The 14,215-nt window shown below is 55.7% G+C and overlaps 4 non-coding genes across 4 annotated transcripts; 1 reads left to right on the top strand and 3 right to left on the bottom strand.

Moving 5' to 3' along the window:
- Positions 1 to 1,056: 1,056 nt before the first annotated feature.
- On the bottom strand, positions 1,057 to 1,129 carry TRNAR-UCU. Its single transcript has one exon. It is a non-coding gene; the product is annotated as a tRNA-Arg (tRNA).
- A 3,521-nt stretch (positions 1,130 to 4,650) lies between these two features.
- On the bottom strand, positions 4,651 to 4,732 carry TRNAS-UGA. The gene has a single exon. It is a non-coding gene; the product is annotated as a tRNA-Ser (tRNA).
- A 7,501-nt stretch (positions 4,733 to 12,233) lies between these two features.
- TRNAA-CGC lies at positions 12,234 to 12,306 on the bottom strand. Its single transcript has one exon. It is a non-coding gene; the product is annotated as a tRNA-Ala (tRNA).
- Positions 12,307 to 12,418: 112 nt separating this feature from the next.
- TRNAI-AAU lies at positions 12,419 to 12,492 on the top strand. The gene has a single exon. It is a non-coding gene; the product is annotated as a tRNA-Ile (tRNA).
- Positions 12,493 to 14,215: the final 1,723 nt, after the last annotated feature.

Below are 14,215 nucleotides of genomic sequence, written 5' to 3' on the forward strand. Positions count from 1 at the left end.
TCTGCGTTCACTTTTCCCTTAGAATTGTTCTCGGACATTCCCAAACTGGAAAATTGTGCAGTTCAGAAAACCTGCAGCGGCAGCGTATTGCAGCTGCCAGCAACTGGACATGTTAAGAGCTTGACCCCGTCGAAGGAGGAGAGGAGGTGTTTCGGTGGTAGCCAGGATGTTGGACCAGTGGTCAGGTCTCTCGGTGTTGCTGTGGATTATTACAGCGGCTGGTGTATTGCTAAGTATACTTGTGATACGTTGCCTATGGAAATAACCTAGAAGTAATGGAGTAAGCCCCTCCCCCCTGTACTAGACAACCTGGACCCAACCTTCCTGGGCCCACTATAGTGGGAAGTCTGGAACGCTAATTGGAACAGGTGTGGCACATCCATACGAGAGAAGGTGCAGGTTGCTGTACTACACACGGGGCAGTGGGACAAATGGAATATCAGCACCTTCCACCTTGAGGCCTGGCCCTATCAGGAAATGTGTCACCATATGTCCTATGTTTTGCCAAGGAGGAGAATGGGAACAGGGACACAGGCAAGGGTCTGTGGCGTCAGGGCTGGGATGGGGACACTGAGGAAGGAAACTGGAATCATTGCTTGCTGGAAGTTCAATCCAATAAACATCTCATTGTTTGCACCTTGGGACTTTGGATATTGCTGCTCTGTGTGTATGCAAGAAGGACCCCGTAATGGGAGGGTGAAGGGATAAACCCTCTAACACTAACTAACATCTAACACCCATTTGAACCTCTTCTTTTCACACTGTTGCTCATTCTCAGGTTCTGCTTTGTCTCCAGACAGATCCATTCTCTTTCAGGACAGCCTTGCTCTTTCCGTCTGTTTCACTCACTGAGGTGTGGGAGTAAACACTCCCCTTCCCTCTAGTCTCAGACAAACACTAGCATTAATTGCTTGCTACTGAGGGGTTAGAAAGCATTTGTCAAGATGCCATTTCTGGGGGATTTTTCCCAAGATCCAGTATTTTGGGTTCAAACATCTCCCAGCTTTCTTGGTGAAAATAAGGCTAAGGTTTCCTTGTGATATAGAGGCAGTTTTTCACCCCAGATGGGACTTGAACCCACAATCTCTGACTTAGAAAGCCATTGCCTTGTCCATTAGGCCACTGGGGCCCTGTGAAAGAAGGGAAATTCCATCTCCTAAATGCATATTTCTCATATTAACTTGGACGCCAAATACCCTCTTTCTGCACCTTACAGAAATGTCTGCATCCCCTGGCAGCGAGGGTACTGGGCAGGTCACTTACAGAGCTGAGCCCCACCTTTCTGCCAGCCATCTTTAGAGAAGAAGGCTCTTTCCCCTGACAGCCACACACACAGCGCTGCCTAGCATCCCGTGAGCCTCCCTCGTGTTCTCCCACAGCAGCCGCCTGCTGGCGTGGGTGGGAAAAGGGGACCAGGAAGCAGTGCGGCCTCAGGCCGGGACAGGAGGCCCTCGCCACGCCCAGGCCTGCCTCTTGCCTTCAGCCCAGGCAGCCAGAGGTGCCGGGGAGCTCCCTGGCAGGCCGCCACCTCATCCAGGAAATAAGGAAAAGGGGATGAATGAAGAAGTCAGGAAATAACAAGGAAATGAAGAGGTTTGTTGAATGGGTTTCTGCCCGATTTACCATCTTCTCAGCTACCGCTCAAAGTTAAAGACCTAAAGTCGACCTATCGGCATAAATACAGCTGGTTGGATGGGAATTAAAAGGAGCTGCTGTCACAAGTGTTAGGTGCCTGCAAGCAGCATGCAGAGCGTTTAAAACCACCGCAGTTAGAGGCTCAGATGAAACGTTTGCCCTAAATCAGAAATGACAATAGGACGACCAGCAGAACGCCACTCTAGGTAAACGGCCGAGTACTGGAGGCTGTTAGAGGCAAAAAGTCATTCCTCAAAATTTGGAAATCAGATCCTAGTGAGGATAATAGGGAGGTGCATAAACTCTGCCCTGTTAAGTGTCAAAGTGTAACAAGTCAGGCCAAGAAAGAATCTGAGAAGCAACATGCTAAAGACACAAAAGCTGAGCATAAATCCGGTCAATGCGAGTCCTGGTCTGTCCCCGCAGAAAGGTGAACCCCCTCTGTGGCTGGAGTGAGCTCCTCTAAGCTTACCTCACTACAGACCTGCGCCAGGTAGTGCTCATTGTAAAAATGTTTCTTCTGAAGGTTGGAAAAACGGGACCAGCGGGCCTCAGGCCGGCTGACACAATTAAAATCCCCCCCAACACCAAACATCATGCAGTCCAGAGGAAGGGAGCCTTTGATCTTCCCTCTCATGCCTTAACTGGGGACCATACACACTAATATAGCAGTAACCAGTGCCACAGAGCACAAAGCCCACCAGTAATGCCCTCCCTGGTTGGAGCTCCAGCCCCTTCTGTACTCGTACCGCCAACGTGAAGAACAAGACTCCAGCCCCATCATTCTTCCCTGGCCAGGAGGCCCTTCCTCCAATCACCCTCTGCCCATCAAGCTACCCTAGAGTTGTTAATGTGCATTTCCTGAACACCCACCATGGCCAAGTCCAGCTGCTCCAAGGCAATGAACATCAAGTGCCACCTCCTGGGCCCCCAAATCCCTTCCACATGGCCACTTTCACACATGCCCCTTCCCTGGTACTGCCCTCACTCAGCTGCACAGAGGAGCTTCCATCCCCAATCCCTGCCTGTCACTGCCCAGCACCCCCTGTGGCACCATTCCTGAGGGTCCCCCTGCCTCACTCTCTTCCTGCCATGTTGGGAAAGGCAGCTCCCATCTCTCCTTGTTAAAGGTCAGGTGGGCCAACTAGGGGCAGAAGCCCATTCTATGTTTTCCTACTGCAGAGCCCAAGATCAGAGACTCACCTTCAGTGCCATCCAGAGGGGAGGCAAGTGGGGCAATTTGCCCCAGGCCCCAGGAGAATACAGTATTGCACCTTTTTTTTAATGGAAGGGGCCCCCAAAATTGCTTTGTTCCAGACCCCCTAAGTCCTCTAGGGCAGCACTGCTCACCTTGGGTGCAGACACAACTGTGTTCCCAGAGAACAAGCCACCACTGCACAAGGAGGGAAGAAAAGATCTGCCAAATGCTGGGATTGAACCAGAGACCGTTAGATCTTCAGTCTAACGCTCTCCCAACTGAGCTACTTCAACAGCTATGTAGGGACATTTTGGCCTGTTGCTTCTCTGCCCGGGATGTTTTTGCAGCAGTTGCACACAAAAAGGACGTCATTGGGAGCGGCCCATGAAGACAAGACTCGCTTTTGCCTGCCTTGCTCAGCTTGACTTGCTGCCTCACCCTGTTCCTGCCCTAGTGCCCGGGTTGACCTGGTGGTGGAAGGGGACTGGGGGCCAGTGGCGCGGGGAGGAAGTTGAGCTGGACCCTGAGCTAGACTAGACCCTGGCGGTGACAGTCTGGCCACCACTTGCCGCCCCACCCTGTTGTCCTGGCTTCCCCCACTGGGCGTCATTTCGGGAGGGAAGTGGGGCTTCTGCCTCCCCTCCCCGATTTTCACACCGCAGAGGAGTGCGAACAGGAAAACGAACGGCTGCTCCACACCCCCACCGGAGGAACCCGACTCCCTTAGCTGTGGGGAGTAAGAAGTGGCTGTTGGCTGACAGGGCCTGTCCCCGAGGAGCTGGAACAGCAGCTGCCGCCTCCCCCTCGGCTCCAGGCTGTGGGAAATGCTCATTGCCTGGCTGCATGGGCGGCTCCTGCTCCGTGCTCTGGAGAGCGTCTGTATTGCTCTGTCAACCCCCCGTCTTCACTGAGCCGGTCTGGTAAGGTCCCAAGTGCCCCCTCCGGCCTGGCAGCTGAGAGTCTGTGCAGACATCAGCCCCCCTGCCAGCCCCACAGGCAGCAGCAGCACCAGCCCCCCAGAACCACAGGGGCACTCAATGCACTTCCTGTGGGGAAATGGCTCCTTGGCGTCCAGCTGCTAGAGTGAGAGCCAGGAGAGAGCAGTGTCTGGCTCAGCTTGGGGGAGAGAAGAGACCTGGTGAGTGCGGATCTCCCTCAGCCTCCCCCACAATGCTGGTCAGCTGTATTGTCACTGTGATAGTCAGTGCTTCCCTTCAGGGCCGGCCCTAGAGGGATCTGGGACAAATCCCTCCTTTCCTCCCCAGGCCCTGCCCCCCACTCCACCCCTTCCCCCAAGCCCCCACCCCTCTCCCGCCCTGCACCTTCCTGCCCCATGCCTTTCCCTCTCCCACTCTCCCTGCTCCTCCCCCTCCCCCCCAGCGCCTCCTGCACCCCACTGAACAGCTGATCACTGGCAGGTGGGAGGTGCTGAAGGGGAAGAGGAGGAGCTTGTCAGCAAGGCCTGTAGTGGGGGGGGGGGAGCTGGCTGCCAGTGGGCACTGAGCACCTTTTTTTTTCTCTGTTGGTTCTGCAGCCCCGTAGCTCCCATGGAGTCGCTGACTCAGCTCCTTTCACACCCTAGAGAGAGGAGCAGAACCAGGGCTATGGCTGATCTATGGGGCACCAGGTGAGTGGCAGAGGCTTCAGGTGCTGAGAGTTTGCCCAACCCCTCAACAACACAGTGTGAGGTGGTGTCCCAGGGATCTCGATGAAAGGAGCAGAACAGAATTTACTTGGGGTGGGGAGAGAATTGAGAGTGTCTCAGGGGGTTATACAGAGGTATTGCCCGGGTGAGAGACTGGCTAAAACGCAGGCCTCGCTGTGAGCAGGATTTGAACCTGCGCAGGGGAACCCTATTGGATTTCAAGTCCAACGCCTTAACCACTCGGCCATCACAGCTGTAAGCACAAAACTGCCCCAATGCCAGAGAAACTGGTAAATAATCCCAATGCCCAGGCGTGAAGTCATCTGAACTACAGGATTCCCACAGCAAACCTGGCTCCCAAAGCACAGGGGGGATTTGGGGTTTGTTCTGTGTGCTTAGCCAGGTGCCACAGGAGTCTTTGCTGCTTTTACAAATCCAGACTAACACGGCCCCTCTGATACTCCTAGTGACACTCTCCAATGGATCCCCATCCTCCACCCACCTTGAGCTAGGTAGGAGCGGATCATCATTATCCCTACTTGAGAGAGGGAGAAGCTGAGGCTGAGAAAGGAGAATTGACTTGTCTTAGGTCACACAGTCAGCCAGTGGCAGAGTTGGGAATAGGACCCAAGAGCCCTGATTTTGAAACTAACCATCAGATCGTGAATTTCAAACACTGAATGACCTGAATAAAGTGCTCTCAGATGAGCTCCACACCAACAACAGTTCACAGTAACTATTCAGCAAGTATTTGAGGAGAACTGCAATGTTAGAGAGAATCATGAACTGCTCAGAGACCATTAATGCAGCAAAGCAGCAAAATTTGTCAAACATATAAGTGGTTATGACTTATTTCCTTGGTCTTAAAAGAGAACAACAAGGACCTGAATCTCCTCCCTGTCAATAACCCCCTGCTCAGCCAATCAGGGTAGAGACTGAGGATGGGAGGCTGAGGGTTCTCACCAGAGAGCCCAAAGGATGGCCCAGGTCACCGGTGGGGATCACTGCCCGAGCACTATTTCAGCCCCACATTTTTGGGTGGACCTCCCACAGTGGGAGCTGCAGAGCACTCCCCCGCAACACACACATACACACACACACACACACACCGCTCCTGGTGATGGGAGGGGAACAGGTGAAAGGACAAAAGAAGCAAGAGACAAAGAGAAAGGAGGGAGGGATGGATGGATGGAGGAAAAGGTGAAACAGAAAGGACAAACCCTAATGACCCCAGTGATTCTAAGGGACAAAATCCCAGGTGCGGAATAAAATTCTGCCTCCTTAAGTTCGTGTTTTCCATGCCTAGAATTCAACTGTCACCAGATGGATCAGACTGAACAGGTTTCAAAGCTTGAGGAGGCTTCAACCTTCTAAACAGGGATGGCTGTTTTCTAGTAAAATCAGGAAAAGGGAAGGAGAAAACTCGAAGAAGCTTCCTCCTGGCACTCACGTCCGTGAACCCGAATATTCTCTCAGTCCTCAAAGAGAGACCTGGAGAAGGAGACTTGCTGAAGCAAAGCCACAGGGGTCTCTGAGGTTTCCCTGGCCCCTCACCCCCGTCCTGCCTGGCTGATGTCAGCATCTCTCTGTGAGGTCACCACCTCCCCACCACCTTGGACCAATAGTCTGAGGTCCTGCAAAAGGCCTTTGTGATGGACAGCTTTGCTAGGTTTTTATGCATTTGGACAGCAAAATGTTGAGTGTTTACATTAATATCAAGCACTCCTGTATAGAGGAGCCCCTGAACATAATGGAGAATGGAAATGAAAATGTTTAACTTTTTAAAAAAAAAGAAAGAAGGTTATAAGAGAACACGGGGGTTTGAACTGAGGACTACGTGAAAACTGCAGTTAAGCACTCTAACACTGAGCAATATCCCCAATGACAACAGGAGTATGGAATCGTGATGTCCAGGACTTTGAAGGACAAACCCTGATTCATCGAGCTCCTTTGCCATTCCCAGACCACAGGTGGTTTTCAAAATGGGGTTTGATTAAACTTCTTAAATGTGGCAAACACCACAGCTTGCACACCCACCGATATAGCTTCTCCCACTGACATAGCTGCCACCTCTTGGGAAGTGGATTAACTACACCCCCAGGAAAACTCTCTCCCATCAGCCTAGAGCAGTGGTTCTCAAACTGTGGGGCAAGACCCCAAAGTGGGATGTGACCCTGTTTTAATGGGGTCGCCAGGGCTGGCATTAGACTTGTTGGTGCCTGGGGCTGAAACCAAAATCTGAGCCCCACCACCCAGGGCTGAATCCCTCAAGCTCTGGTTTTGCCCTCCCCCAACTGGGGCAGGGCTCAGGCTTTGTCTCCTCTGCCTGTGCTCAGTGTAGAGGGGCTTGGTGTGTCTTTCTAGGGTCATATAGTAAGTTTTTTGGGGTTTTTTTTGGCAAAAAGGGGCTGTAGTGAAAGGAAGTTTGAGGAACCCTGGCATAGAGCCTCTGAGTATGTCTAGACTTGGCTCCCTGTGGCAGATCAGATACTGGAAGTACAGCCATGGAGACACCACACCCCACCTGGCCTAGCAGGCAAGAATCAAACCTCCACAGACAAGTGGCTGTTGTCTTCTAACCCATCTCCCTAAGCCCTCAGCCACAACCGCTTAACAAAGGGGCTTTTCTACACTATGGCTCTGGTCTCACTGAAGGGTCATTGCCAATTGTTTGCTCAGACCAGCATTAGGGAAAATGGTGCCCTGGGCAAAGCTTGTACTTTGGCACTTCCCCATGGCCCCTGGACGATCCCCACTCCCCCTTTACCGCTAGCTCCTGCACTCCCAACCCTTGCACCTCCTTCACCCCTAACTCCTGCCCCCTCCTGTGCCCCCTTTGCCCTTAACTCCCTGGGCCACCAGCCATTGCCCCTCTCCTGCAGCCCCTTCACATGGCTCCAGTGCTGGGGGCCCCGCACTTGTTCTCCCTTTCCCTGGGCTTTGGCATCACTAGCCCCTGCTTAGCGAGTAGGGTTCAGTGGTTCCCAAAATGTGGGGCATGACTCTTAGGGGGACACAGAGGAACATTCATGGAGTCAATGAAATTAATTGAGCTTCTTCAGTCTCTTGCTGCAGATATTTCCCTTGTTTTTAAAGGCAAAAATCCTGATCTTTCCAATGGGAGCTGCTGCTTCAATGTTCAGTTTGGGGAGGGATCTGGCTGCACTCAGAGATCTGCCCACGGGTTACAATCTGCGATCCGAAGGGCCGAACGCAAACAGCGTTTAGATGGGACCGTTAGTGCCGCCCCCATGTGGCCAAAGATCAGAACTGACCAGCAGAGTTTACAGCTGGAGCCTGGGACGCTCCTGAACAAACTGGGCACGAAGCCTCTCGCGTGGGATCCTCGCTGTGCAGCAGGAGGCGGAGGGAAGCTGGTTGTCAGGGCTCAGGGCAGCTCCCTGCCAGGCTGAGCCGGTGTCTGTGCTAAGCTTGGCATCGATCAGGTGATTCTGGGCAGTTCGGGGTCCCCAGGCTCCCACAGGAGGGTGAAGCAGGTCACCCCTGGAGCAGGGTAAAGCTGCAGGGTGACAGTGGGGCTGCTGCCCCTGTGAACAGCTGCTGTAGCACCGCCTGGGCAGGACAGGGAGAGCCAGTTATAACTCCCCCAGCCTGTATCGGGGGCTGGGAGCACTCACACCCTGGGGACCCACCCACCAGAGATCTACAGAGGGGGAGAGTGGCACCCACACACCCAGGATCTTGTAGGGGGGGACAAGGGCATCCACACTCCGGGATCCTCTGCAGAGGGACGGACACCCACACACCCAGGATTCTGTATGGGGGGCAGAGGTACCCGGACACCTGGGCAGGGAAGGGGGCACCGAAACATCCGGGATCTTACCTGGGAGGACAGCGGCGCCTGCAGCTCGACATGAGACGGGGGCGGGGGAACCAGGAGCATTTCCCAGTTCCAGGCTGTCCCCATCTGGCCAAGGCACAGAGCTCACAAGCAGAGTTTAAAGCTCCAGCTGCCAGGCTGCAAAACAAGCTGGGCACCGTGGCTGGTGCCTGTGATCCCAGCGCCTGGGGAGGCTGAGGCTGGTGGATCGCTTAAGCTCAGGAGTTCTGGGCTGCAGGGGGCTGTGCCAATCGGCTGTCTGCACTAAGTTTGCCATAAATATGGTGATCTTGGGGTCTCCAGGTTGCCTAAAGAGGGGTGAACCAGCCAAGGTCAGAAATAGAGCAGGTCAAATCTCCTGTGCTGATCAATAGTGGGATCATGCCTGTGAATAGCCCCTGCAGCGTAGCCTGGGCAAGACAGTGAGACACAGTCTCTTTTTATACAGACACCCCCCGCAGAGCCTGGCTGGGGGGATGGGAGCACCCACATGCTGGGGATTCTGACTTGGGGGGAGGGACCCCCCCTGCACACGGATCTTGAAAAGAGGAACAGCGATACCCACACACCACAGAGGCTGGATGGGGGCAGGGGAACCACACACGGGAGCTAGTTCATGGGGTGGGGGACACACCCATATGCTCCATTGCACCATTCTTAATGAGAAGAACGGGGGCATCCGCACAACACGGATCCTTAACGAGCTGGGGAGACACCCACACACTCCACTATTAACCAGGAGGGACAGGGGCACCAGACACCCCCGGTAGTGTGGAGAACACCCACATCAAATGGATCCCTCATGGGGAGTAAGACAGAGGGTATTATAATGGGGCCCAGCGCACCCACACACCGGGGATTGTTAAGGGTTGAAGGGACAGGGACACCCACACACACTGAGATCACGTCCTTGGAGGAACGCAAACCCTCCACAGAAGGACCTGGTCTGTTCCATGATGGCAGCCCAGCCTGGGTGAGTCAAAGTCTCCTTTTATACAGGCACATCCCAGAGATCCTGACTAGGGGGAGAGAGACACCCACCCCCAGAGATCCTTCATGGTCTAGGGTGCACCCACACACCAGGGATTCTTATGGGTGGGAGGAATGGAGACAGCCAGACACACTGAGATCACTTCCTCCCAGGAGCCTGGGCCAGACAGGGAGACACAGTCCCCCTTTACATCTCTGCCAGACAACCTTCCTCCCACTCCCTCCACACAATGTTTTTATCTGGAGGGGAAGCCAGGGAAACCACATGGAGGACTCTTATCTGGGGAACTGGGGGTACCCACTTAACACCAGAGATTCTTAAGGGCAGGAGGAACAGGAACTCCCACCTCTGCAGCATGGGGGTGGGTCGCCTGCTGGGATCATCGGGGCATATTTCACCTCGTCAGTTCCCTGCCATTGCCTTGGGAGCCCCTTGTTCGCTGCCTCTGGTACCCAGTTTAGCCTCCTTCCTGAGGGCTGAAACGCTTTGATCTATCTAAGGTCTGTGGGATCAATGTGTGTCATGGTGTAATTCTGTGTTATTCGGGGGTCAGACCAGCTGAGCTAATGGCCCCTTCTGCCCTTAAACACCATGAAAACATTTCCCTGGTTTCTCCTTGCGCCTGTCAGACACCACAGTGAGGGGCCCGATAGAAGATCCCGCACACAGCGCTCTGGCTCTTACGTTACTTGGGGACGTCAGCGCTTTCCTAGCAAAGCTGCTGCTAAAGCGCTGGGTTTGGGGAACGGTTCGGCTCCGATTCAGAGATCTGCCTGCGGGGTGTGAACCTGCCACGAGGAGCGGGAAACGCAACCAGCAACGGGAGGCGTTGGCTGAGCTCCAGGCTGCCCCCGTGTGGCCAAAGCTTAGAACTGAGCAGCGGAGTTTAAAGCTGGCGCTGGGAGCGACCTGAACATGCGGGGCACGAAGGCTCCTGCGTGTGACGCTTGTTGGGTGGGCAGCTGAGCGTAGCTGATTGCCGGAGTTCAGGGCTGCACCCCAGGGTGCTGAGCAGGTGTCTGTGCTCAGGTTGGCCTCGCTATGATGGTTTCTGGGAAGTTTGGGGCCGCCAGTCTCCCTAAAGGGAGGGGAGCCAGGCCAGGAAAGGAGGCCGGCAAAACTCTGGTACGAATTGCCAGTGGCACTGACCCTGTGAAGAGCCGCTGCAGCCCCGCCAGGGAGAGCTGGTCTCTCTTTGTGCAGCCCCCCCCCCCATTCCTCAGGACAGGGGTTGTGCTCAAAGATCTGTGCCCCGTGTTTTTACCTCCGTGTGAAGCGCGCAGAGCAAATAACCCTCAGCGCCTCAGCTCAGTTCCAGGCTCCACTTCCACTCGCTCAGGCAAGATGGTGCAGAGCAGGGCCGGCTTTAGGCCTATTCCACCAATTCCTCCGAATCGGGCCCCGCGCCTAAGAGGGCCCCACGTCCAGTGAGAATCCCTTCCCTGGCTAGAGGCGCCTTTTTAATTTTTACTCACCTGGCGGCGCTCTGGGTCTTCGGCGGCACTTCAGCGTCGGGTCCTTCAGTGCCGCCAAAGACCTGGAGTGAGTGAAGGACCTGCTGCCGAAGACTCGGAGCACCACCCGGTGAGTACAAGCCCCGCACTTCCTAAAGCCAGCCCTGGTGCAGAGGAGCCCCTGGGTGGCTGTGGGCCTGGGGAGGGTGGCTTTTGATTTTTCGGCCTGACCGTTACGGGCAGCCAGGCCAAAAGTCAGATGGCCGGCTCTCCCATCCACCACGCTCATCAGGAGCCATTAGTTGACCGGCTCGGAGAATGCGGGCAGCGTCCCCCACTACCTCTCGCATGCAAAGCGAGCGCTCTGCCGCTTGAGCTAATTCCCCACAGCTGGCCTGACTCTCAGGCACCGGGCAAAAAAAGGCAAGGGCACTGTGGCCTTAAGCAGAACACAGCCTGAAATGGGGAGGGGGGGCACTAACCAGAGCTGGGGAAGGGGGTCCGAGTCCCAGCCACGCTCCTCGGCACAAACACCAATGCTCCCTCCCTGGAGTGTGTCTGGGCTGAGAGTTAGCCCCAGAAACAAGCACCAAACTTCAGAAGACAACGCAGGGATAGATCACTTGACGATTGCCTGCTCTGGCCATTGCCTCTGAAGTGCCTGGCATCGGTTACTGTCAGAAGACGTGATAGTGGCCTAGATGGACCATCGGTCTCTCCCAGGAGGGCCGTTCTTATCTTCACCACTTTCCTCTAACCCAAGCAAAGCCAGGAGCAGGCCCAGCTCAGCAACTCTAGCAGGCTCCCTGCCCCCTGGCCCAGCATACAGCAAAACGACCCTGCCTCCGCCAGGATAGACAGCCACCGACTCCCTCTTCCAGACCAACGCAGCCCTTCCCCGCTTTGGCTGTCTCCAAGCTGTCTGCGTGCTCTGCTCTGCTCCACGGCTGCCATGCTGCCTGAGATCAGGAGGCTGCGAGGTCTCACGGTCTCAGCTGAGCTGGTATCGCGTGCCACCCCGCCCATCTCCTCATTCCCTTCATGGACCCCTGGGATGTGAGTAATTCTGTATTTGAGTGGCTCTCCCTCCCGGCCAATGAGCTTGGCGTAGACTAGCAGGGAGGGAGGAGGAAAGGGATTGTGTTCCAGTGAGAGCTCAGAAAGAAAGGTGCAGGTCCCCCACTAGAGCCCAGCCCAGCAGAGCAGAGCAGGCTGGAGAATGTGTGTCTGGGTCTGACTACTTCTCCCATGCTCTTCCATTTGAGCTAACTTCCCCCAGCTGTCTCCAGCCTCCCAGTCAGCGCAAGGGGGAGAAGGGCCAGGGAGGAAGAGCTTTGTGCTCCTCAAGGGCTGGCTTTTTGGGAGGCCAAGCGGGGAGAGGGATGGAGGCCACTGGAGGAGCTGAGCAGGCTGACTGTCCATGGCTTCTAAAAGAAGGGCAAGAGAAGGCCCTGGGGCTGCCTTGCTGCTGGAGAATGCGGGCATTGATCCCGCTGCCTCTCGCATGCGAAGCGAGCGCTCTACCACTTGAGCTAATTCCCCTACCTTGGCAGATAGCGTCTTGATCCATCCATTCGATAACGGAAGCCACATCGTTCCCCGCGCCAGCCGGTGACTCCTTCCAAAAGGGTCAGGCAAGGGAGGGCTTCCCGTAGGCCGGCTAGCTCAGCTGGTTAGAGCGTGGTGCTAATAATGCCACGGTCATGGGTTCAAGCCCCCTGCTGGCCACTGTGGGAGGGAGAGGGTGACTTCTGCTCTTTTGGCTGACTGCTAGGGGTGGCAGAGGCCAAAACCAGGTGGGACGGGAGCGGGCAAGAGCCCTGCTGGGCGCGGGCAGGACGAGGCTCCGGACAAGTCCTTGGTCTCCCCTCCCTGGGCTCCTCGCTCCACCTGCTGCCTGAAAGGAACTTGGGCCCGGGGAGGAGACGGGTGAGCCTGGCCAGCTGCCTTCCAGGCTCATAGGAGGCCAGGCTTGAGCTGCCCGCCCTCGAAGCCAAAATCACAGGCCTGCCGGCTCACCCCCATTTCCACAGAGGGTTGACCTGATGGCCCGAATTCTTGCCGGCCGCCAGCTCCACCCAAATGTACCCGACGCCAGATCACGCTCCCCAGCCCAAGCCACAGAGGAAGGCTTAATCCTCGGCACCCCAACCTAGGGGAGAGGCTTCACACTCCGCCGGCGCAGGGTGATCTTTGGGACTTCCCTGGACACCATCCTCCCACCGCCCACAGCCAGACCCCCCAAGCCCACACTCGAGCCCACCCCTCCGACAGGAAGGAGCAGGAGGACCACTCCGCCCAGGGGCACCACCACTCGAAGTCAGCTTCACTTGCATTCTCTTCTACCCCTTTCCTCCCAAGTTATGCGCCCCTCATGGGAGCCGGCCGTGGGAAGACGCAGGCACGGCACTCTGACTGGCGGAAGCCAAACGCCCACACCGAGAGTTTAGCACGGGCTCTTGAGGCACTGGAGGAACCCCATGCAGACGCACTGACGGAGCTAAGCTTTACGGCCAAGGGCCCTACCTGTGCAGAAAGCCAACTTGCTTGTGAAAAAGACTCCTCTTTCGGCTCCCCTTCCAAACTTCCAAATGCCTCCAAATGGGAAAACACACACACTGAAACATCCAAACGGTCCTAACGCTGGGGCCAGGCGAAAAAGAAAAGCAAGGAAAAGATTTCTAAATGGCCACCCTGCCAGAGTCGTACAGCTCCGCAAGTGAAACCCGTGGGAGGGACATTACACAGAAAAGGGGACTGGAACGCTGCCCAAATTGAGATGCTGTGAAAGCTACAGCCCCATCGCTACTCCTACTCTGCACACTTCTTGCAACAGCTGATGAACGGCCAGGTGCTTTTCGCATCCAAGCCCACACCAGGGAAAGACCTTGAGAAGCTTCCCGTGGCTTGCCTGGTTCAGCTGGTCAGAGTGCGGCACTGGTGGAGGCAAGATGGTGCAGAGGAGCCCCTGGGTGGCTGTGGGCCTGGGGAGGATGGCTTTTGATTTTTCGGCCTGACCGCTACGGGCAGCAAGGCCAAAAGTCAGATGGCCGGCTCTCCCGTCCACCACGCTCATCAGGAGCCCTTAGTCGACAGGCTCGGAGAATGCGGGCAGCGTCCCCCACTACCTCTCGCAGGCTACAGCAGAGCTTGTGGGCAGAGCCAGGACCTCTCAATCTGGTAAGATACTTCAGCAATCTGTGGTTCAGGGTGCTTGGATCCCAGCCTAGGATTCTCTGAACTCCCCTCACCCAGCCCCAAATCGAAACTGACTCCCACTCTCCACTCGGCTCTCTCCTTTGTCTAGCTCCCCTGGCAGAGATGTTGACCTCCCCTCCCCCCTGCCTAGCTCAGGTTACAGGCTGAATACCTGTCCCTCACCTAAAGTCCTCCCCGTCTCCCCCAACCCCCCCACAGACAGCCCCTACTCCATCACATCTCTCCCCCTTTC

Source organism: Mauremys reevesii, linkage group 12, assembly GCF_016161935.1.
Source record: "Mauremys reevesii isolate NIE-2019 linkage group 12, ASM1616193v1, whole genome shotgun sequence".
Taxonomy (NCBI): Eukaryota; Metazoa; Chordata; order Testudines; family Geoemydidae; genus Mauremys; species Mauremys reevesii.